Raw genomic sequence first — 25,697 nt, 5'->3', positions numbered from 1 at the left:
TCAATTGCAGTCATATAGTATGTAGATAATCCAGATACGGAACTGTTCTCGATAACCCACTCTCTGGTCTGACTTCCCGCCCGGAAGGAATCCTACTCACATAACACAGTATTCTGTCGATATTACACGATATTAGTCTGGTCACAAATGTTAATCTTCTTTACATTACATTTTCTGACCCTACTATATGTAGAGTGGGCTTTTGCACTTCGGTTTTCCATTGGTTTACCTTATCTACCATATTCAGGCCTCTGGCACTCAAACTGGCCAAAAGTTATGCTTTGGTCGGTTATGCACACTTTTTCTCATGCTCACCTTGAAAGTTGCATGGTAAATGAACTTTTTTCGAGAGCTTTGCTTTCGATAACTCGCGAATTGGTCTTCCATAACTGTCACAAAGATACTCTGTAACGATGTGCAATGTGTGTTCTTCTCTCTTTGGGATGTTGTCGCGGAAACGTGGCTACCTCTGGTCATTTTCGCGGATTCCCAACCAATCAGATCGTTTGCGATTAGTGAGGACGTGCTTGCTAATGCGTGTGAAAGACACAATTTCTTGGAATTGTGATAGAAGTGGTCGCAGCTAGGATAGGACGGTAGGAGCTCGGCAGATTTGGTGAGAAGGTTCCGTTGTTTTATGCTCACCTGATTCGTCAAATATCACCCGTAAAATTTCTACTGTATGATCCATAAATTTACAACTACTATTTTTATTATAGTGGTGGAGTGTCCGTAGCTACTAACGGGACATATCAGCTTTTTCATCTAGTTTCCCATGATTCAGTTTAAAGAATACCTCTGAGGCAGCGTAAAACGTAGACTCATCGAGAGTTACAGAACAGTGTAACGTGTTGCGCAGCAAGGGTGATCCGTCAGTTGTCGCTGTACTACAAGTTCCTTAAAGACCGAGTTTACCTATCAGATTAACTAACACGTTCCTTTCAAAATTTTTAACATGTCTATAGTATCTAATTCAGGAATAAAGGAAGGAAAGAAAAAGTATTTTTAAAAGAAAGCGGAATCTCACCTGCGGTAATACACTTCCGTACACCGTTCGACGTAGTTGTTGATGAACCTCAGAATCCGCAGAATGAGAAACGCATTTCACCACGTAACTTTCCACAGAAAGAACGAATAAAGTTCTGTAGCGTCCGTTCTCTGTATTATGAGAATCCACGTAATGGAAAATAGTTCGATAGACATCTTCTCCATTACCTAATTACTCGGACATCGAACGCAGGAAGATAACGCAAAACTCTCACTCATTTTACTGTCATAGAATGAATGCCCCGTCATTCACCGCAACAATACTAGCATCATACAGAAAAAACTTGGTCCCTCCCAGTGCATCAGCTGTTATTTTGAAACAACTCACTTAAAATTAGTAACACATCTAACGCAGAAACACAGGTTGATTACCTGATCTTAAATTCTTTACACATCATCTCAGAGAGATTTCGTTTTCAATGAAACTAGAGTGGTTTGTTCTGAATCATCTGTAAAAGAATGTGACAAGTGGTACGAGAGTAGCTACTGACATATATCTTTGCTGTTGTCTCATGTATAGCGTTTTCAGGAAATAATGTTGTCTCATATTCATAATAATTGCTCAACAGATATTAATAATTAGTGGATGAAATATGAAAACATTTTAATTCCTAATCGGCTGCCCATGTAATTTCAATGTGTATAAGGAAGGGATTTGACTGTCTGACGTACCAAGTTGTCCACATCGAAACCCGAGATTGTAGTAAGGTTTTTTAACATTTCTAAAAGAAGGGAGAACGCTCTCAGTATATCAGCGTGTTTGAAAGCATCTAATTTCTGCTGTCATGACGAAGATGAAGAGAAACCTGAAACAAACATCCTGATCTATGCTCCCTGGAAATCCAAGAAATCCAATGAGTTGGCCCAAGCTGTGGTACAAAGAATACCCCCAGGGACATCAGAGGACCAGCCCCAGTCTGAACTACACCGTTGATCCACGGCTGGTTAAATGCCCCCTGGCCAGTTGCTGGACTCCATGCATTGCATCGGGCGGATTCAGAAAGATGTAGATGTGAAAGATTCGAGCTGAATCTTATGACGATTCCTTCTTCCCGATTCTCCTCCATATTGTAGACCACTACGTGTTATTTGTGAAACCCATCCCCTACCCCTACCCCCGCCTGAATCAAAACAATGCTTAGTATTCTCATACAAACTACCTGAATTGCAACAAATTGTTTGATGAATAACAACTGGATGACGTTTAGCAGGTATTTACAATGAATTTGGTTGCCTTATTTTTCAGCTATTATTAATGTGATTTTTTTCGTACTTTCAACAATAATGTGTCTATCTTGACGGTTAAAATGAATTACAATCACGATAGACAAGTAGTACACTTTCAGTAACACTCTCGGTGGTGCAAATACAATTAAGTCCGTTTTAATCCAATGTAGCGTGTAAAATATGTGTAAAATTTTGTAATTTTGTTATTGTGTTTATACAAAATTAATTTCCGTGTGCAGAGGATACATGGGTTTATAAATGTTTTCAATACTTTAGTTTCATGTTCACGTGTAATTATTTCATGCATTTCTTGTGAATTTACAAATTTCTACTGCTACTGTCTATGCACAACATACGCATGATGAACTGCCTGAAACTTGTAAAGTAATTCTTACTAGTGATCTGAATCTGACAAAATTTTCACCTTATCAGGATTTAGAGTTATGTCTTTTCGACATTATTTATTATCCATGTGAGATACGTTATGTAACTTTTAAGAACAGTTGTGTTTGGTATTATACGGGTCTATGTGAAAGTGGCTAAACACTGTACTATCTTAGTAATGGCAGTTGAAACGTCCCCTTAGAACAGTTTATACACGACTGTGCTTAAACTGACACACAATATTTTTAGCGCAACGCAATGTAACTTCCAAAAATCCCTACGAAAGAATGGCCCTGACTAACATTAACCTATATGTTTCACAAATCACTTACCTCACAAAAATCTTCGTTACTCGAACTACTGCAATACAGCAAGCGCCACTACTGCCAGCTAACTAAAAGATTCAAACTACGGAAGTCACTAACTACTGATAGGCACAGTTAGCAAATGAAAGATTTTAATAGAGAACAAACAATGTATTTACCTTTATAGTCATTATATATATATATATATATATATATATATATATATATATATATATATATATATATATATCAGTTCATGACACCAATTCTTACAAATTTCAAAACTCCGCCATCTCTCTCCAAACGTCCACCACTGCAGGCGGCTCATCTCCAACTGCGCAACGCTACGCGCTGTTAGCATCCAGCTGCCTCTGCTCAACACTACAATGGCAGACAACAATGCAATCTAAACACACACTGCGCGCAGCACAGCCAGCTTTTTTCATACCGAGCGCTAAGCGGCGTTACCAATAAGAAAACCTAAACAGCCTACTTACACAGTTTAATTTTAATTGTTTAAGTAGTGGAATAACTGTAATTAAATAACAAGGCATTACTGATATGAGTGTGGAAATCAGTGGAATTTACAAAATTTTGAGGACTCAATTAGAATTTTCCTTAAAATCTGAAAATGTTAATGTTTTTACGTAATGAGAATGAGTGTAGGTTTGTAAGTGGTCTGCCCTCTTACACTGTTTGTGCCCTGAAATAACGATTTGATATCTACACCACCGCAAGGAATGACTGGATGCAGTAGCTTTAGGACTGAGTGTAACTGTAACTAGTACCTTGGCATCGAGGTTGGCAGATCAAAGTAAGAAAATCTGTGCGATGTTGTCACACTATGACCGTGACAACATCTGTGAAATTTCTCCCCATGAGGCTAAGTGTAATGATGCACGATAGTGATTGCTGGACTCACATGTCTCACGTTTCATTTTCATATTTTCTTTAAATTTATTTAGTCTAAGTTGAATCAATGTCAGTCAATGAATGGTCACGTTTATGGAAATGAACCTAAGAGAATGCACAAATAAGAACATAATGTAATATAATATTCTCTCTGTATCCTGGTGGAAGTTGCAGGTAATACATTAGATAATTTTCTTGGAGTAAATGAACCTCAGGTTAGAAGAGTGTCTGCAAACAACATAGTCAAAATCCTGAAAGGTCTGTGGGGATGAACTCTCTCGCATGTTCGGCGCTATAAATTGGTCTGTCTCCGTATAGCCGACCGCTAAACTGGTTGGAGCAAGGCAATTATCTGGCTGAAAGTTTGCAACGTAACACTTTACTGGTTAACAGTAATCATTTAGCAAAGGAGAGGAGCTGAGGGCAGCTTACCACAAAAATCAAACTTCTAACCTAGCCTTTTGGCTGGTGAGTTAACTCAACTGCTGGGAGGGGAAATCTGACACAGTTTTTGAGAACTGTGTCCTATTGTAAGTTAATACTTCAATACATTTGGTAACTGGGAAATTGTCCGTTTATTTATTTAGTGAAACTTTAGTCAGAACATCGAAAAGATACCTCATTGGTACACAGGAACTTCAGCAGGCGAATCTTCGTCTGAAGAGCAAGCTGAAATCTCTTCTTCGGTAGAAATATAAAGTGAGTAGAGACTTCTCTGATACTGGACAACGAGTTATGACTTCTTCTTTTCTGGCCGGCAAAGCGGAAGCAGTTCCTCTCCAACGGGATGTGTCAGCAGCAGATTATTGGACACGCACTCTTCAGCTCACCGACGTTCAGAATTTGGTGAGGATTGAAAGCATAGGGAAATGGGTGACAAGACTACTTGCAGACTAGATGTTAGGATTGAGTAACTGATGTGAAGCTTCTAATTTCGTCGATAGTTTAAGGGCTCATTCAAAATTTCTTTCCTTAATGTAGTATGCATATTTTAGCTAACTATTCTTTCACTGTAATCACTCAATAATGAGCAGGTTCTGCTATTATCTACTTTCACAACTGATTTGTTAGATGATAACTTCAGAAATTCTCATTACTTTCTACTCTTTGTCAAGACTTTCGAATATATCCTGTTGAACTATTATCCACTCTGTGTTCTCAGCATGGCTGGACTTTGTTAGACCTAAATTGTATTAATGTATTTAAACAACAGAACTATTTCAGTAACCTAATTTGATTTACAATTCTATTTCATTTCGTTGTTGGTTAACCTTATATACTGCTATGTAATCAGCGACTCATCTTTCACCAGGGCCATTCTTTTAATCAATATTATCTGTTGCAAATGGTTTTAATTAATCTACAAGGTTCTAGGATAGTTTACAAATTTCAAACAGTCACTAGCATGTTTCTACATCTTGTACAGGGATTCAAAGGGTCTGGTGTTTTTAATGAGAATGACTAATATTTTGTCTGGTGAGCCTACATTGCGTGATGAATATTTTGTGTACCGGTACTAAGATTTTGACCTTAAAGTGTTGCTAGCTGCAAATTTTTCACAGACCGCTGCTTCTTATGATTGCTTCAGTACCTGAAAAGATGTCGAATGTGGAAGGCTGCTACCCGAATCATCTACGTAGAATCTACTGTTCTCTTTAGGTGGAGAACTGGTACAGTGTCCCACGCAGTGTCGTTAAGACAGCTGCAGAGCTATTTGAAAAGTGGACATTCACGACAGAGGGGCGTCCATTGATCACAAGGACCTCTTACTCTGCTACCTAGTGAAGTCATTCAGAAAAATGTGAAACAGAAAATGGGTTGTAGGCTAACACCTTGTGGGAGGAAACTATCATGAAGCGAAGGTTATTTTCGACGTTTTTTTAAAAGAAACCCCCTTCAATTGATGTTAATCAAAATTCATAAGCAGGTGTACTGCAAGTGATTGAAGAACCACATGGATTATGACACTGTTCTCATAACCTGAGAACCTCATAACCTGGCAGTGAAGCGTATCACGATTTATTTTCTGTTGGAAGTGGGATGCTGGTCAACACAATGTTTTCACATTCAGGGAAGAATGATTCGGATTCCACACTTCGCAGAGTCATTTATTTTCTGTGTTCTGTTTTCCAAAATCAATATTAACTAGTGCTAGAAATTTCTTAAACGGAAACATTACCGATTACCTACACTGCCACTGCCTTATGTGTCTCGAATTCTGATGACGTTTTTATCGATTAGATGATAAGCTCTAATAACTCTTGCTCTGAAATACGAATTATAGGATTAATATAAGCAAAAGCTTTCAGATGTGTCTGAGTTAAGTTGTAACATTATTTGAATGTAGAAAAAATTATCTGTCTTCATTCATTTACTTAACGTTTTGGATACTGTATAAGACGCAGTCAAATGAAAATGAGACACATGAAGAAATTACTTCAAAACTAATCACAATAACTTTTAATACATTTATCTCACTGTGAGACAATACGGTCAACACCTTCATGGAAAAATGTTTGCAGCTGCCTGTGGAACCAAGATTGTGATCAGTAGCACAATGAGCGACAGCAACGTCCACCTACTTATCGACTTTCTGGTCCACGACGCCCGTTAGGACATAGTGGTAAGTGGACACTTTGCAAACATTTAAGCACGCCATCAAGTGCAAACGGCCAGAAATGTTGACGAACGACATCATTCTTTTGCAGGATAATACCCGCTCGTCTGTCGCCAAGGTTGTTTCGAGCAGCTGCAGAAGTTTCTCTGGGAAGCCCATACACATTGTCCATCAGTCCAGATCTCTCCTCATGGGATTTTCATAATTTGGGAGCCCTGAAGAAGGAAATTCGTGGCCATCGCTTTGATTCAGAAGTTGGGGGTGGACGCCTGGGTACAATCACGATTCCACTGCCAAACACAAATATTTCTCCATTAATGCTCAAATGGTTCAAATGGTTCAAATGGCTCTGAGCACTATGGGACTCAACTGCTGTGGTCGTTAGTCCCCTAGAACTTAGAACTACTTAAACCTAACTAACCTAAGACATCACACACACTCATGCCCGAGGCAGGATTCGAACCTGCGACCGTAGCAGTCGCACGGTTCCGGACTGCGCGCCTAGAACCGCGAGACCACCGCGGCCGGCCATTAACACATTGACCATATTGTATCACAGTGGGATACATGTATTACATGTTATGGTGATAAATTTTAAATACATAACTGTTCACTTACCTTTTACCAGCAGTCTGTTATTGATTTGACTTCCCCTTATTTGATAGTCTTCAAACGATGACATCAGCGTCTCACTGGTTCTGGGATGACGAGGTTTTTTTAAAATTAAATGTTTCAAGTAATGTTAAAATCAAATACAAACAAATAAATCAGTATATTACTTGACAAGTGATAATATATAGGGGGGTATAATAAAACTGGCCGAAAATATTTAGAATAAGACTGACGTAGGTTTCACCCTTGTCAATGGACGTGCCAGAAGGTGGTGGAAACGGCCACCATTGGCGACAATGCAACGCTGAACTCGATTCATCAAACTGTGAAACAGGCGTAGCAGCCCTTGCCTGAGGTTTACCAGCAATATAGTCTTCAATATTCTGTTGTAACACTTCCAGTGTGTGGGGGTTTTATGAGTATGCCTCGGCCCACTGTTTGTACCTCAGGTAAAAATCGCAGGGAGACAGATCAGGTGACCGAGGTGACCAAGAGATTGCACCGCCATTGCTGATTGTCCTCTCGTCACAGAACACATCATGCATTTGTCTGTGATATTGCTCCGTCTTGATGAAAGCATCCATACAGTCCTTCATCCTCTGTAACTTGGTCCAAATATGGATTAGAGCAATTCTAGACAAAGCAGTTTGTACTAATGGTTTGGTGAAAGAACTGTGTTACGATGCAGATCCAAGACATTGTGCATTAAACATCAATCCTGAGATTATGCTACTGATCTTCAAAGTGCTGATGGGGAGTTTTTAATACATAACGACGCATGCTCTGTTGCTTCCCATTCCCTGACAGGCTGAAACCGGCCTTATACGATGAAATGAAAACTGAAAATTCACAACTCCTGATTCCCTACGCTAAGAAACCACCGTCAGAATCCAACACGTTAAAGTTCCTGTAGACGCTTAAGTCATGCAGAACAGTAATTTTGTAACGATGGCGATCTATGTCCTTAATGATAGTCTTTCAACACGTTAGTCTGTTAATTTCCATTTGCAGAGATCAGAGGCCTCCAGATATCGTCGGACTTTGGAACAGGCTTTCCTTCTCTCGCGTCATGTTTTCTGAGGTTTAAAATTTTGTTGTATAGCTACGGGTTTTATTCGTTACAGATACAGTTCCGTGCTAGTAATATTTGAAGTGCAGGCTCTGATTGAGGTTTTGACAAAAACACCTCCTATCTTAAACTCTCACCCTCAAAGTACTGCGCAAGTTTTCCACCTAGTGTGCTTCGCACAACACTCGACAACAAGCGTACATGACTACCATTTTGTGTACCGTCCACCTGGTCCCTGCTGCTCTCATTCACTCAGACGTAATGCCGCTGCGACGTTCTCGGGACAGAGCATGTGGAACATACGCATACGCGGGATTGTGAGATCAACCGGTAGGATAACAGAGATCACGGCTTCCGGCATTTTCTACGATGGGCAGTTCCTCTACTAATTAACAATGGACAGTTCCTCTTCATTCTTGTAAATACTTTTTGGGCCAGTGCCTGTGTGAAGTTCGTCCATCTTTAAACAAAGATTGTTTTTGTAACAAATTTCCTAATAAAGCTACTCTGGGAAACACGAAACACAAGAGTTGTTTTTAAAATGAAGAGTGTGAAGCATTATGTTTTGGTATCAAGTAATATTTAGCCCTAGTTTTTGATAACCACGAAAGAGAGCTTCAAAACTAACTCACACTTTCAGTTACACGTTTATTATGGGCTGAAAAACAGTAGGTTTAGAAAAATGAATGGGAAGTTTTCAATAGTAATTTCTATAACTTGAGGCTTATACCGTCGATGTATCTGCTTACAACATTTTAAAATTTCATTAACATAGAACGAAAGTCTTTCGAGATATATAGTTTTAAGGTGAGTAGTGCGTAGAGAAAACGCCCAAATGTCGGAGAGCAGAGAGCCAGATCACACTTTTTGCATCTTATGCGGGTCATTTTTCGTTGTTTATGAGCAGTACATACTACACAGCGTCTCTGGGGAATCTCCTTTTTTTTCCGTCGCTACGAGGACCCTGGTCGATGTCCCTCTTCATTCTGCGGTCGGAAAGAGCTTTCTTCTTTTGTTGTCTGTGGGATCGCACTTTTACACGGTTAACTATGAAATTTAACAAGCAACTGACGGATCATTTACAAGTGGTATTTCGACAGTGATATCTTCTGTTGCTTTTGTATTCAAAAATTAACTTTTGCTCTAAGCACACACAAGTCAGTCAAATGAAATAATACTTTCTTGCACCACTTCATTGTCTTTCGGTTGCACTGTACAGAAGATAACAGCATATCTGTCTTATGAAATGCAACCATTGACTTATTACAGCTGGCGATGCAGGAAGGTTTCACTTTGTTATGGGTCGTTCTATGTTCTTTTTTCTCTGTCTCCACAAATTCTGGTCCATTTGCGGTGGAAAGCATCCAGACTTCTTGTCCATCCATTTTAGTGCCATTAATGTTCCACAGGACTTGAACTGTATTTGCCCGCTTTTCAGCTTGTGTGGCAACGGTGGTAGATGTATCCTGTTTTTGCGTACATTTATTATGGAGCCACAGGAATAATTGGGGGCTCGAATACCAACTGTATAAATAAGTGGTATAACCTTTGTTGAGGGCCGCATAGGGTAACGGCGCATATTTTCCAAAATATATCTGGTTTGTACGTCATAATGGACGAAAATTTTAATGCCAAAACGGCTATGTTTATTTGGTATACACTGCTTAAGTTGGAGCCTTTCTTTGAAGAGTAGCAGACTTTCGTCGATGATTAGGTTATCATAGGGTACTACTGCCTCAAGGAACTTACTTTTTTGTGTGAGCTACAATGAGACGTATTGTTTAGAAGTATATCTTGAGATGCGGTGGAATTGACACTGAAGTGCAATAAACGCAGAACCAACTTGTACAGGTCCCTGGCCATTATCTTAGAAAATATTGGTGTTTGAAGCAAAGAATCTGTTAACTAACAGTCACTCTCACCTAAATTTTTACTTCTCGGCGTAAGGAGAGAACATGCTAGGAAGCAATAAAGTTCTGCTGGTCTATATGCTTCCAAAACGCTAACCTCCTGGGTACTGTCGGCGCTTTTTCAGTAATAACTGTATAATATTTATTGACCTATGAACAGATGGAAGAAACGAATTTCATGGATATGAAGTAAAAAAAATCTAAATGGATTGCTGACTCTTTGAAGACTGCTTTTAACCCGCTAAATGTGTTCACAAAACGGTGTCGTTTCGTCACTGGATCATTCTCATCATTGAATATGGAACACAACATAAACTTAGGGATGTGCAAGGAAATCGTTCATGGCCTGTCAAAGGAACTGTCCTGGCATTTGTTTTAAGATATTTAGGAAAATTATCGAAAACTTAAATCTGGATGGCTGGATGCGGATTTGAACTTTTCTTCCCGAATGCGAGTGCAGTGTGCTAAGCGCTGTGCTATTTCGCTTGGTGGGAACTGTTTGGCATTGATACTAGTGTACAATGTCAATAGGTAAATATTCTGGCTTCTTGTTTTACACACATGCCAATTTTCCTCTGTGCTTATTTTAATAGCTCATGTCAGCATTATGATTCGACTGGAGATCCTGCTAGTGCTTTTATTCATCGCATATTTTCATATTGCACTTTGATTTTATCAATCATTTTCACAATTTATATATTTTCCCCACACCACATTTCCCTTTTTATCTAGAATCTTCCCACAAACCATATTATATCCATCCCTTACATTTATTAGTTTACTATACCTGTGTATATTGTTATCTGTTAAATGCTTTACTACACAGTACACATTCTCGTTATTTAGTAGATGTTAGACATGTCTTTTCACTTTCAAATAATTTGGTCTGTTCACACTGAATTCGTGACTTGTGCTAGCTATAGACGACAGGCAGAAGCAGATACCTTCCAGCATATAGAAATTAATGTGTCTGGCATGTATTATTACAGAAATGAAGTACAAATTATATTTTGTTAGCCAAGGAATATTTTGTTTTCTATACAAGCTGGTTTCATCAGTGAATGTCATTTACGTAGATGTAGCAGTTTAAAGAACTCTAAACATCTGACTTAGTAAGAAATGTTAATCAAGCTTTCGGAAATACAGCTTGAGTTTTCCTTCAACTCATACAGCAGCAGCAGCAGCTGTTCTGCCTAAAAGACAGTACTGCAGTGGAGCACGTGACAAAGACAGAGAGGTGCCAAGAAACTCCATACAGGCAAAGAGTGTAGCTGCCAGCAGAGTGGCAGGGAATGTGACATGGAGTGTGGTGTACCACCAGCATCATCTTGCAGTGGACACCCCTGCTGCCAGGACTGTCCCTCAGCTGCAGCAGAGGGGGAGGGGGGGGGAGGGGTATGAAGGCATTACGGCGCTTATGACGACTGTCAGACTCCTGGCACCAGCACCCGTGACAAGGAAACAAGCTGAAGTACACTGCTGATACAGTGTCTACTTTCAACTGAAAGACGTTTTCCTTTGTGCAATTAAAGCAGACCTCTCAATTGAAACACATTTTTCAGGCACAGTACCAGAAACGTCTTGTGAGTACTGGTTATTACCATGGAAACATTGCTCTCATACGCGTGCCTCAGGGACTGTACTTCGGAAGAAGGAAATGTAGTTGCCTGCTATCCTACAGAAGATTTGTCACAGTGAGGATTTCTTTGAGAACACACTCTGTTTTTATGGCTTATTGTTTGTGTCACTCGGGGTAGCCATGCGTTCTAAGGCACGTTGCCACGGTTTGCATAACTCCTCCCTGTTGGAAATTCGCATCCTCCCTTGGGCATGGGTGTGTGTGTTGTCTTTAAGTTCGATTAAGTAGTGTGTAAGCCTAGGTACCAAATGGCCTTAGCAGTTTGGCCCTTAGTACCTTACCATAAATTTCCAATGTTCCAATTCTTTGTGTATCAATGTTTCTAGTTCAGAGGCAGCACTTCTTACCCTATAAATCCTGGTTCATGGGTAACTGATGAGTAATAAGTCTTAGAAAAGTTATGTAAAGAATTCCAAGGATGTTAACACATCAAACAGAAATAAGATATGCCATGAGCTTTCTGTTATGATACCCACAAAAGTTTCATCTACAAAGAGCCTTAATAGAAATGCGAACAATAGTAGCTTACGAAGCTTCCGTATGCAGTAGAAAGAGGTACACCACTTACTATGAGGTTTCTACAACAGAGTGATATTAAGTAAAGAACGCTTTCAAATTTACCTCTCCTATTTACGATATTGTGTACAGTGGAAACAAGTGACAATACGTTGGTGGCTAATGAAAAAATAAATGGAACAGCTTGTGTTGCAGAATGTATTGGTGGAATATCGATTATAGATAGGAGGACTGCACTAGTTGAAAGGAGTTGTGAAACAGTGATAAGCAGTTAAACAGCAAATCTTTCTTCATCCAATCGAGACAAGCCTTCATAATATCAACGGAGAATGGCACCAAGGCTTCCATGTTACATAGAGAAAGAAGTGGCAATGGATCCAACAGCATGGACACAGTAGCACCCTGAGGTTATCCTCTGCTTGCATCTGCACCTGAATGAAAAGTAAGTACTTTTTGAAGGATATGTTGATACAGTTATAGTACAAGACATAATGTCTAGTTTATAACAGATGTTGCATAATTAAATATTCCAGGAATAGATATTTAGGAATGAATTCTCAGAATTATGACACAGTATGCAACTCAGCCTCAATGTACAAAATATGTTTTACTGCACAAAATCTCTTTTCTATTATTGACTAGTGTAGAGGAAACCTTTCTTTTAAAAAAAAGGCCATCTAAAAATGCCTGAACAATCTGTGCTATGTCTTAACAACATTTACATCAGATCCAATCTCCTATGTTATGTAGATCAAAGTCAACCAGAATGACAGAGTCATATTGGCACTATCAAGTGAGTGTGATGTACCCTAGGGCATTTTTCAGGCGTTTCCCTCTAAGGAGTCCAATAATAGAAGTTTAATATATTTTCTTATTCCATTATTAAGTGGTAGCACTTAAGTTTGACGTGCTGCAGGATTTTTCCGAAATTAGAAACAATTATTGCTGAAAAGTAATTTTTTCCAAACTCGATAGACATATTCCTGTAAGCAACAAGATGTTCCTAGGAAAAAGTATTGCACTGAAATTTGCACTGAGGTGACAAAAGTCATGATATATCGATATGCAGATATACAGATTGCGCTGGGATTGTGTACAAGGTATAAAAGGGCAGCAGTGGTGGAGCTATCATTTGTACTCAGTGTGGAAAGAATTCCGATGGGATTATGGCTGCACGACGGGAATGAACAGGTTTTGAAGACGAAATTGTAGTTGGAGGACATGGGACATTCTGTTTCGCAAGTCTTTAGAGTCTTCAATATTCCGAGATCATCAATGTAAGGAGTATGCTTGTAATTATGTAATAGGCGTATTTAAACTGTTTTAGCATGTAATTATCTGAACTGTTTCTTATTTAAATTGTTTTGTTAATTAAATTGCATTGTGTATTATTGAGAAAGAGCGGGAAACCGCGCATAGATACATTTTGAGAAAGAGCGGGAAACAGCGCGCAGTAATACATCTGTAATGGTAGCAGGGATTGTCTGCACCAAAAACCATTGTTGGCGGCGAGACCGCACTTTTGTAGCATTGAGCGTTGGAAGCGGGCAGTTGCGAGTAAGATGTGAGACGAGGCAGTCGTAGCTAGCGAGACATGAGAGGAGGTCGCTGTAAGCGAGGTATGAATTAACACTTTGAAAGAAGCGGTGTGCTCGCCAGCCACTCGCTATATGTAGCGCAATGCTAGTTTTTAAGAATTTTTGTAAAGAACTATGCCCCTTGTAATTGTTTGTCAAGATCGTTCTCAGAATATAGTTATGTAATTTTGATGGAAAATTAGGTATGTAGCGCAACGCTACTTTTTAAGAATTTTTGTAAAGAACTATACCCCTTGTAATTGTTTGTCAAGATCGTTCTCAGAATATAGTTAACTTCTACCAGATTAAATGCATTAAGAATTTTCTATCCCAAAATCATTCACGTAAATGCTTTACGGAATTTATTGTTATCTTAAAAGAAAAGTCTAAACTGAGCTTCAGCTTTTATCAAATCTAAATTAACTTCAACTTAGAGAATTCCAGTCACAAAGTATTATGAAACTCCACCAGCAGCTTATAATTATGTTAAAGAGAAGTAAGTATATTCATTCCACAGTTTGCTGTAGCAGTCAGATGGCGATCCAGTATAAATAATTAAAGGTAAGAATCAGTCTTAATAATTTCAGGTAACGACTGAGGGCCACGGCGACAACACATTTTATGTTTCGTCGTAATAATCAGCAGGTAGTCTTGACAGAGCAGCAGTTAAAAGATTTTAAGAGACGCAGCGTTCAGTCAGCAAGCAAACGTTCATCCAATATTAGACGGGAAGGTTTCATGCTGAGAATAACAAGTTTCAGGCATTACCTCTCACCATAGACAATGCAGTGCCCAATGGTCTTCACTTAATGACAGCACCGTTATCGTGGAGTTGTAAGTGCTAGCAGACTAGCAAAAATGTTTGTGAGACTGCAACGAATGTATTCCTCAGGACGGTGTGGCGAAATTCGGCTTTAATGTACTTTGGAAGCAGTTGACAAACGCTAATGCCAGTTCTGACAGTACGACTTCACTTCTAGCGCCTCGCCTGGTCTCGTGACCATATGTGTTAGACCCCAAACGATGGAAAAGCTGTGGCCTTGTCAAATGAGTCCCCATTTCAGTTGGTAAGAGCTGATGGTAGGGTTAGAGTGTGACGCAGACCATACGAAGCCTTGCGCCCAAGTTTTCAACAAAGCACTATGCAATGGGGTATTGCCTGCACAATATTGTGGGATGTGTTTACATGGAATGGAATGGATTCTCTGTTCCAATTGAACAGATCATTGACTGGAAATGGTTATGTCCAGCTACTTGGAGGCCATTTTCCGCTATGCATGGACTTCATGTTCACAAATAATGATGAAATTTTTATCGATGACTATGTGACATATCAATGGGGCAAAATTGCTCGCGAAAGGTTCGAAGAACGTTCTGGCCGATTCGGGCAAATGATTTGGCAAACCAGATCGTCAGAATTTAATCCAATCGAATATTTATTTGACTTAAACGAGTGGTCAGATAGTGAGTCCATGCCACATCGAGTTGCTGCGCTATACTCGGGGAAAATGAAATCCAACACGAATTTAGGAGGTGTCACATGATTTTTGTCTCTTGAATGTAAACTTCGAGGATATCTTATCAATACTGTATTTAGTACACTATCTGTAACACTATTGCTCTACTACCTTACAAGAATTATTAAGTGACATCAAATTAAGTACAAGTATAACCAATAATCATTCACAACTGAAATATATTTTTAAACAGACGTTGTCCGAAATTCTCAGTTAATCTGCATAATCATACATTTCATGGTAGCAGACCTTCTGTTCAAGTTACACTATTGCGCACATTCGAAGTTATACAAAGGTGAACATCTGAGGAAGTACTGCGTAACCATCTATGTATTGTATACCGCGTTTTAAAAGTATATAGATTTTATTCACCAAAAAATTACCAGTACCTTCCAGATAGCTTTAATATTATACACAGCACTTACATGGTGAGAGCTTAGAATCTGCACAACTGCCGCACAAAACTCAGCCCTGTGTTCTACTACAAAAAAATGATTGAAAAACGCCGATGATTGCCTAAGGCGGTCTGTAGTGCACATTTCTTGAAGTGATTCTACCGTCAGTGACTGGATTGTTACACCGACCAGGGAACATCATGAAGTTCCTAGAAGCACTGTCCTCAAGGTGCCACTCTTTCCCATACTGGTTTCTTCTGCTCTGCTCGCGTCATTCGAAATTGTTCTAATGCTTCCATTACAGCATATCCTAAACACGAATGATACAATGAACGCAACAGTAATTACTTACTCTGGCGAGCATCGACCTTTCTTTGATTAGTCTTCTGCATCGGGATTCATATAGTGTTTTAACTGCTTCGATAGTGTTCCAGACTGAAGGTTGTCGTATGTCCACAGTTGTCAGCCACACCATTTATAATTTCGTAATCAATAACCGATCGTGATATTAGTTGATTGTCATAGGTAATTGGCGGAGTGTTGCTGGTAGGTGTGTCTCTGGCCTCTCTCGGGGAAAGCACGCTTGATGCAGTGCCTACTAATCGATCTTCGTGCTTCATCTTTACTGACCGGTGTGTTGTCGGTGACAAGCTTACAGCAGCATATTACTCCCCCCCCCCCCCCCTTCCCAAAGAAAATGTTGCAACGTTGTTGTGTAGGGAGGATGCGAACGAAAACGGGAAGAGGAGGAAGTGGATAAGTGACCATTGTAAGGGAAATTGAATTTTTAGCAAACCATGGTTACTAATACAAGTTTGCCCCTTTCACTTTTTGAATCTGCTGCACCGTTCCAAATATTTTAGGTGACAAAGCAAATAATATGCAGGAAGTATATACAACAATGCTCCATATTTGTGGTTCTGATTTAGAGATGTATTATCTAGACGTCTTGATACTGTAGTGTCTGGTTTGTGGGGCGCTCAACTGCGTGTTTATCTGCTCGTACAAATTCCCAACCTTTGGTGAGTCAACTCTCACCACTTTCATGAATGATGATGAATGATGAAGACAACACAAACATTCAGTCATACGAGGCTGGTGAAAATCCTTGACCCCTCAGGGAATCAAACATGGGACCTCGTGCTCGGTAAGCGAGAACGCAACCGAGAGACCACGAGCTGCGGACATCTGAAGAAATGCCAAGCAGCAGGAACAAATGTCAGGCAGCAGGAACATACCATTTTTGTTGTGGTTGGCAGGAGAGCCAACACCGTGTTACTAGAGGAGGCCGAAAGGCACGCGTTCTAGCTCACGCAGGCTGGCGTAAGGTCTGGAACAGGACAAGGAAATTAGAATTTAGAAAAAAACGGACGTAGCTGGTGAAATACTTAACTTTAATCCATTAATGACGAACGTCGCTCTTGACGTTACATGATTCACAGCATCAATAGTAACTGATATTGGCGCCTTGGTAGGTCGTAGCAAATAACGTAGCTGAAGGCGATGCTAACTATCGTCTCGGCAAGTGAGAGCGTAGAAGTCAGTGAAACATCGCTAGCAAAGTCAGCTGTACAACTGGGGCGAGTGCTAGGAAGTCGCTCTAGACCTGCCGTGTGGCGGCGCTCGGTCTGCAATCACTGATAGTGGCGACACGCGGGTCCGATGTATACTACCGGACCGCGGTCGATTTAAAGGCTACCACCTAGCAAGTGTGGTGTCTGGCGGTGACACCACAATTTTAAATCGGATTTTCTTATTAGGCCAGATAGAAAAAACACGGATATAAATAATACAACATAATTAATGAGGAAGACCTAGGTGACAGCCATGCTATCGGAGTTTCACAGACCACTGAGTGATCTGTGTTAAAGTCGCTCTCCACCAGTAAAGGAACTGTGGCTCTTATTTCCTCCGGCTAATGTGAGAACACTGATAACTGATATTTCCTGATCATTCAAGCAACTTAAGCGTCGTGTTACCATATTAAATTGGTGACGTGTTAAGATAAATAATGTGGTTCAAATACGCACATAATATGTGTCTGTCATGTAGCAATTTCTCACTAACAAATAGTGTATCATCTTTAAAGGACATACCTAAATTTTTATTCTATTTCTGTTTCATGCACCCATCATTAACAATTATTTCCTTTTTTTCTATTTTCCACACAGCCATAGTAAGGGGTTCTGTAATTAACAAACACGAGCTACAGAGCTTTGATATCAGATTAATTGTAAAACTCTTCAAAGTTCCGAGTATTATGTTTTTACGTGAGGACCGTCTGTCAATGTGTTTTTAAAAGTACTACTTTATATGAGTGCATCAAAGTGTCATGTAAAGGACTGGAATTGTCTAGAAGAGTGATAGAGAAACAAGAAGTCTACGGCGGAGACACAGTCGATCCAATAATGCAGTTCCACTTAATCCTCTGGGCTCAAATACACAGTACCTGATCTAAAGCAACTGGCGCTTGTTTGTACATACTAATGTGCGGTGTGCAAGCCCGACGCTACTACGATGGCTTGAACTCTGCTATGGAAACTTTTGGGGAGGAGTCTCAATGTCTGTGGCGGAATTGCAGCCCATGCCTCCTCAAGAGCCCAAACCAGGGAAAGTGCTAATGTTGGACGCTGGGGTCTAGAGCAAAGTCGAAGTTTGAATTCATCCAAAAGACCTTCCATTGGGCTCATGGCAGAACTCTGGACAGTCCAGTCCATTTCAAGAATGCTACTGTCCAAAATACATACAGTATCTGATGGAAAGTACCCGGGCACCTACTTGTATACATTAATGCGTGCGGTGTAAACCCGACGCTGTTACAACAGCTTGGAGTGGGCTGTGGACACTTTTAGGGAGGTGTCTCAATGTCTCAGCAACTTGGGCAGCTTTAGGAGTGTTGCAGTTCGCCTGACGGATTTGTTGCTCGTGTGACATCCAATGACTAGTTCACGTTCGAAGCCAGTAAGCACTGCTGACCGACTCCTTCTGGTGTCACTGCTTCTCCACTGCCACTGCCTCCTTTTATACTGGAGTGTCCGTCGTTCATGACATCTAATAGTTAACACCACAATCCATAGGGGTGTCGGGTTACTTTTGATCAGGTAGTGTAATTATACACCAGTAGCAAGGAATGTTACATGTTATCTTGTAAAACATCTCAACACTTTCTGGTTGAAGAATTATGCCCTAAGCTACAGTGGAGAATTCTCTGTACACTGAAAACTTTCTTGAGTTCACACTACCCTCAGATTTGTGAAAAATTTTGTTCATCAGTCCAGAGATGCAGTTTGTAATTATTAAAATATTCCATTGGATTCCAGAACTCTTTTCCGTGAGTCTGAAGGTGTATTGCTGCAATCTTTGTCCAAGTAAATTCTCACTCCATATGAAACAATTACTCCTCTAGCAAAAGTACATACCACCATGTAAGAGATATGGTGTCCAACCCCTTCTTTTCAGCACAGGATGTACTTCGTGGGTAAGAAGGCGAAAGACAGAGGCGAAAACCTAACTAAAGCTGGTGAAAAGACTACGTAGTCATTATTTACGACATCATCGATATACATAACACTAGCGACGTACACGTATTTCACTACCAATGTCTTAAGTTCATTCACAACATAGACTGAAATATCATCAACTTACTGTCCACACTAAAGGACAGACGCAAATAAATAAACTTTATGACAGCAGTAACACTCTCAATAGCTAGCAGAAGAGACATGAAAGTAATGAAGTCACTTTAGAATCTAAAAAAAAAACTGTTGTTTTGATGCATGCAGATTTTTGCCCAACAGTCTCCTCACTGGCGTGATGTGGCTCGCTACGACTTCCTCTCCTGTGTCAATATCTTCGCCTCAGAGTAGCACTTAGCCAAATGCCCTGAGTTATTTGTTGGATTTATTCGAACCTCTGTATTCCCACAGAATGTCTGCCCTCTGCACCAGTTTCTAGTACAATTTGAGCTAATCCCTATTGGCTTTAAACGTTTCCTGTCGACCTGTCCTTTCTTCTTGTTAGTATTTTCCAATTATATACATCTACATCTACATCCATACTCCGCAAGCCACTTGACGGTGTGTGCCGCAGGGTACCTTGAGTACCTCTATCGGTTCTCCCTTCTATGCGAGTCTCGTATTGTTCATGGAAAGAAGGATTGTCGGTATGCTTCTGTGGGGGCTCTAATCTCTCTGATTTTATCCGCATGGTCTCTTCGCGAGATATACATAGGAGGGAGAAATATACTGCTTGAGTCTTCGGTGAAAGTAAGTTCGCGAAACTTCAACAAAAGCCCGTAGCGAGCTACTGAGCGTCTCTCCTGCAGAGTCTTCCACTGGAGTTAATCTTTCATCCCCGTAACGCTTTCGCGATTACTAAATGATCCTGTAACGAAGCGCGCTGCTCTACGTCGGATCTTCTCTATCTCTTCTATCAACCTTATCGAACCCTACTTGGTACGGGTACCACACTGCTGAGCAGTATTCAAGCAGTGGGCGAACAAACGTACTGTAACCTACTTCCTTTATTTTTGGATTGCATTTCCTTAGGATTTTTCCAATGAATCTCAGTCTGGCATCTGCTTTACCGACGATCAACTTTATATGATCATTCCATTTTAAATCACTACTAATGCATACTCCAAGATAATTTATGGAATTAACTGTTTGCAGTTGCTAACCTGCTATTTTGTAGCTAAATGATATGGGATCTTTCTGTCTATGTATTCGCAGCACATTACACTTGTCTACATTGAGATTCAATTGCCATTCCCTGCAGCATGCGTCAATTCGCTGCAGATCCTCCTGCGCTTCAGTACAATTTCCCATTGTTACAACCACTCGATATATCACAGCATCATCCGCAAAAAGCCTCAGTGAACTTGTGATGTCATCCACATGGTCATTTATGTATATTGTGAATAGCCCCTGCGTAACACCAGAAATCACTCTTACTTCGGAAGACTTCTCTCCATTGAAAATGACATGCTGCGTTCTGTTATCTAGGGATTCTTTAATCCAATCACGCAATTGGTCTGATAGTCCATAAGCTTTTACTTTGTCCATTAAACAACTGTGGGGAACTGTATCGAACGCCTTGGGGAAGTCAAGAAACACGGCAACTACCTGGGAACCTGTGTCTATGGTCCTCTGAGTCTCGTGGACGAATAGCGCCAGCTGGGTTTCACACGACCGGCTTGTTCGAAACCGATGCTTATTCGTACAGAGTAGCTTTCTAGTCTCCAGAAAAGTCATTATCGTCGAACATTATACGTGTTCCAAAATTCTACAACTGATCTACGTTAGAGATATAGGTCTATAGTTCTGCACATCTGTTCGACGTCCCTTCCTGAAAACGGGGATGACCTGCGCCCTTTTTCAATCCTTTGAAACGCTACGCTCTTCTAGAGACCTACGGTACACCACTGCAAGAAGGGGGGCAAGTTTCTTCGCGTACTCTGTGTAAAATCGAACTGGTATCCCATCAGGTCCAGCGTCCTTTCCTCTTTTGAGCGATTTTAATTGTTTCTCTATCACTCTGTCGTCTATTTCGATATCTACCATTTTGTCATCTGTGCGAGAATCCAGAGAAGGAACTACAGTGCAATCATCCTCTGTGGAAAAGGACATTTAGTATTTCGGCCTTTAGTCTGTCATCCTCTGTTTCAATACCATTTTGGACACAGAGTGGATATTTTGTTTTGATCCACCTACCGCTTAGGCATAAGACCAAAATTTTCTAGGATTTTCTGCCAAGTCAGTACACAGAACTTTACTTTCGCATTCATTGAACTCCTCTCGCATACCCCTCCTCACACTACATTTCGCTTCGCGCAAGGCTTTGGCTATGTTTATGTTTGCTGTGAAGTTCCCTTTGCTTCCGCAGCAGTTTTCTAACTCGGTTGATGTACCACGGTGGCTCTTTTCCATCTCTTACGATCTTACTTGGCACATACTCATCTAAGGTATATTGTACGATGGTTCTGAGCTTTGCCCACTGATCCTCATCACTATCTGTCCTTGCGACAAAACATTTGTGTCGAGGCATCGGGTACTCTGTAATCTGCTTTTTGTAACTTTTGGTAAACAGAAAAATCTTCCTACCTTTGTTAATATCTCTATTTACGGCTGAAATCATCGATGCAGTAACCGCTTTATGATTGTTGATTCCCTGTTCTGCGTTAACTGTTTCAAATAGTTCGGGTCTGTTTGTCACCAGAAGGTTATCGAGACGAGTCGGTTCTCTGTTTAACTGCTCAAGGTAGTTTTCAGATAAAGCACTTAAAAAATATCACTGGATTCTTTGTTCATGCCACCCGTTATGAACGTTTGAGTCTTCCAGTCTATATCTGGCAAATTGAAATCTCCACCCAGAACTATAACATGGTTGGGAAATCTAGTCGAAATATTTTCCAAATGATCCTTTAGGTGCTCAGCCACAACAGCTGCTGATCCAGGGGGCCTATAGAGACATCCAATTACCATGCCTGAGCCTGCTTTAACAGTGACCTTCACCCAAATTATTTCACATTTCGGATCTCCGTCAATTTCCTTCGATACTATTGCACTTCTTATCACTATAAACACGCCTCCCCCTTCACTGTACAGCCTGTCTCTGCGGTACACATTCCAATCTGAGTTTTGGATTTGATTACTGTTTACGTTTGGTTTCAGCCAACTTTCTGTCGCTAGTACTATATGGGTATTGTGACCATTTATTAATGAGAGGATTTCTATGACCTTCCTATAGACGTTCCTGCAGTTTACTATTAGCACATTAGTATTGTTAGTCCCTGTAGTATTTTGCCTACTCCTACCCTGCCGTGTCTCAGGAGGTGTCATGTCGAGCCTAGGTAGGGAATTCTCTAACCTAAAAAACCAACATGTGCACTCCACACGTACTCCGCTACCCTTGTAGCCGCTTCCGGCGTGTAGTGCACGCCTGACCTATTCAGGGGGACCCTACATTTCTCCACTCGATAGCGGAGGTCGAGAAATTTGCACCCCAGATCTCCGCAGAATGGCCTGTGCCTCTGGTTTAAGCCTTCTACTAGGCTTCAAACCAGAGGAACGCGATCGGTTCTGGGAACGATACTACAAATAGTTAGCTCAGATTTCACCCCAAGAGCGAGGCTTTCCGCCTTCACCAATTCCGCCAACCGCCTGTACGAAGTGAGGATGGCCTCTGAACCCAGCCGGCAGGAGTCATTGGTTCCGAAATGAGCAACAATTTGCAGTTGGGTGCACCCAGTGCTCTCCATGGGCGCCGGCAGGGCCTCCTCCACATCTCGGATAATACCCCCAGAAAGCAGACAGAGAGAACACTGGCCTTCTTCCCCGACCTTTCCGCTATTTCCCTAAGGGGCTCCATCACCCGCCTAAAGTTGGGGCTCCCAATAACTAATAAACCCTTCCCCCCGTGTGCCTGCTCGGACCTTGGTGAAGGAGAAGCCACATGTCCACTCACAGGCAGAGCGGGCGATGCCACACGGCCAGCCTCCACATTGACCCTCCACCTCGTGCGCCGCGAACGCCGCTGAACCCGCCACTCCCTTTCGGGAGAGGGTGGTCCAACCGCGTCCAGTACCCGTGAAGATGTCTCGACAGCATGGACAGTGGGTGAAGCATGTAACACCTGGGGTGTAGTATGCGACGCACCAGCCTCGCCACAGCCGCTACACTCCGAGGCAGCAGTCTGAAGACGCCTGACCGCCTCCATCAACACGTTCAACTGTTGGCGGACAGTGGCCAGCTCCTACTCCGTCCGTACACAGCAGTAACACATCCTATCCATCCTAAGAAATCAGTTTACTGTAGAAAGTTAATCAACTTTTAACTAGACTGCTAATTCATTAAAGGCGGCTGATAGCTGACTAAACTGTCGCTACTAGACACTTCGTGTTGAAAACAATGAAAATAGCAGTACCTGTCTCTGGACTGTATTCAAAACAAACGGTAGCACTACTGGCACTATGGCTGACTAAAGGGACTCTCTCTGACTGTATTCAAAACAAACACAAAATTTATGGAACAATATTACTAGCACTCGACAATTAGAAACTTCCTAAAAGCAAAAACACACGGAAGAAGAAGTGTCAAGTAAGAAAAATACAGCAGAATTGTAGCAGATTGCTGACGGCCCTTTGATTTTGTAGAGGTTCTCCCAATTTTATTAAGTATGCACTACATTTTACATTCCCTGCGTTATTTAAAACATAAAACATATCAATAACAAGAGATTTCAGGGCATGTTTCAACAGGTCTGTAAAAATCACCAAGCTCTATAAGTAATAAAACCTTATAGCAGCATTAAATTCTGAAGCAGTTTTTACTCAAATACCAAGATATTAATAATACATTATGGAAATCAGAAAAAAAGTGACCGCAGTAAAGCTAAGATAATGAATTACTGTCTTCAAGTAAAACTAAACAAATAAGAAATACCTGGCGCATAAAATTTTACACCACACCACTCTCGCTACATATAGCATATGCAAATAATATGTGACGTTCGGACAATAATCCACTGTGCAGTTGCACATTCTCATAGGCAAGAATAACTATGATTACACGACTTTGTTTGAGGAAATACGTTTCCTAACTGTGGGTACAATCATTATCGGCAGACGCATAACAGATAGCAGCGTTACTGCTCAAGGAAAACTGTTCCTCATAGTCATATAATCAACCTAAAACCTACTTGGAATAACACGCTCTGTCATGGAAAGTATGTTTATATGCCATTGTATGTATTTCACTAACATGATCACTGTTTCCTTTATTAACTGACCTCTTTCCTCATCCCACTGACAGAGACTGCAATTTCGTCACTCAGTGGGATCGCTGAAGGAGTTGAGAGGACGCAGTAGCTTGCTTGTGGAATGTGTGGTGGAATGATCTGATTGCAATGGAAATTTATTTCACCGTTATATCCAATTTCAACTGGAACCCACTCCCCTTTACGATCCTCTCACGTTATGATCTATGTGTGGGTGCTATACTGTCATTCTGCGCAACGGATAAATTTCAGATGTACCCTTTACCCTGTGGCTCCTGCAAGATGCAATTTCCACCCCCACATTACTACAGGAATCAGACAGACGCTCCTAACCTTCTAAAGAGAATTGCCTGAAAAACTTTCAGCAATAAATATCTTCTGGAGTCGTCCACTAGAAGGAAATTACACAAAAATTCACAAATTTTCTTACATAATTAGTGGGATACTTGGGTACTGGAGTAGTGGTAGTTAGCGTAAGAAAAACATGAAACTAACGAAAATTATTATTTACTTCGCAAAAATTCTGAGAATCAGAATGGCACTTTTAGTTATGAACTGAACAAGTTATTTCCGGGTTCTTTTTAGAATGTGAAGTTACCTCTTAAAGATAGGATTCGCTAATGAAATTTCTATACAAAGATTAAGATTGTTATTGACTTGACAGAATGGCTGATAGCCTCGCCTACTCAACTTGAATAATTATCCATTAGAATGTTGCTAGGTACAGTCGAGGCTGTCGTGTGTGAAATGCAGTGAAGTGTACTGTTGTGGAGGAAATATGGGGCTCGCAAGAGCTGTAGCACACAATACCGTAAGCTGCGATGAGTGCTGTCTGCACCGCTTGCTGCTGACAAATAAGATAACTCTCGTCCTATCTGGATGAAGCTTCCCCAATCAAACTCTCCCTATGCCTTGATGAAGTCAACGACTCCTATTCCCCCCTAGTCTAACTATTGTCATGGTACACCGGTCAGATAAACAGTCCACAGCAATGCCACTCAAAAATTCGCTTGCAGACGTTTAACTGTAACTCTGTCCATTCACACTGCACAATAAGTGTGGTGGCCAACACAGTGAACAACGCTTAATCGCAAGGACTCGATATAGAGTCGCACTCCTATACGCTCTCGACAGAGGTGCTCTCCCAGTTAAGTACTGATGAGAGACTTGTTCTTCGCTCTTGAGTACACGTACG

Source organism: Schistocerca gregaria, chromosome 4 (assembly GCF_023897955.1).
Source record: "Schistocerca gregaria isolate iqSchGreg1 chromosome 4, iqSchGreg1.2, whole genome shotgun sequence".
Taxonomy (NCBI): Eukaryota; Metazoa; Arthropoda; class Insecta; order Orthoptera; family Acrididae; genus Schistocerca; species Schistocerca gregaria.
Note: the sequence above shows the minus strand (reverse complement) of the source record.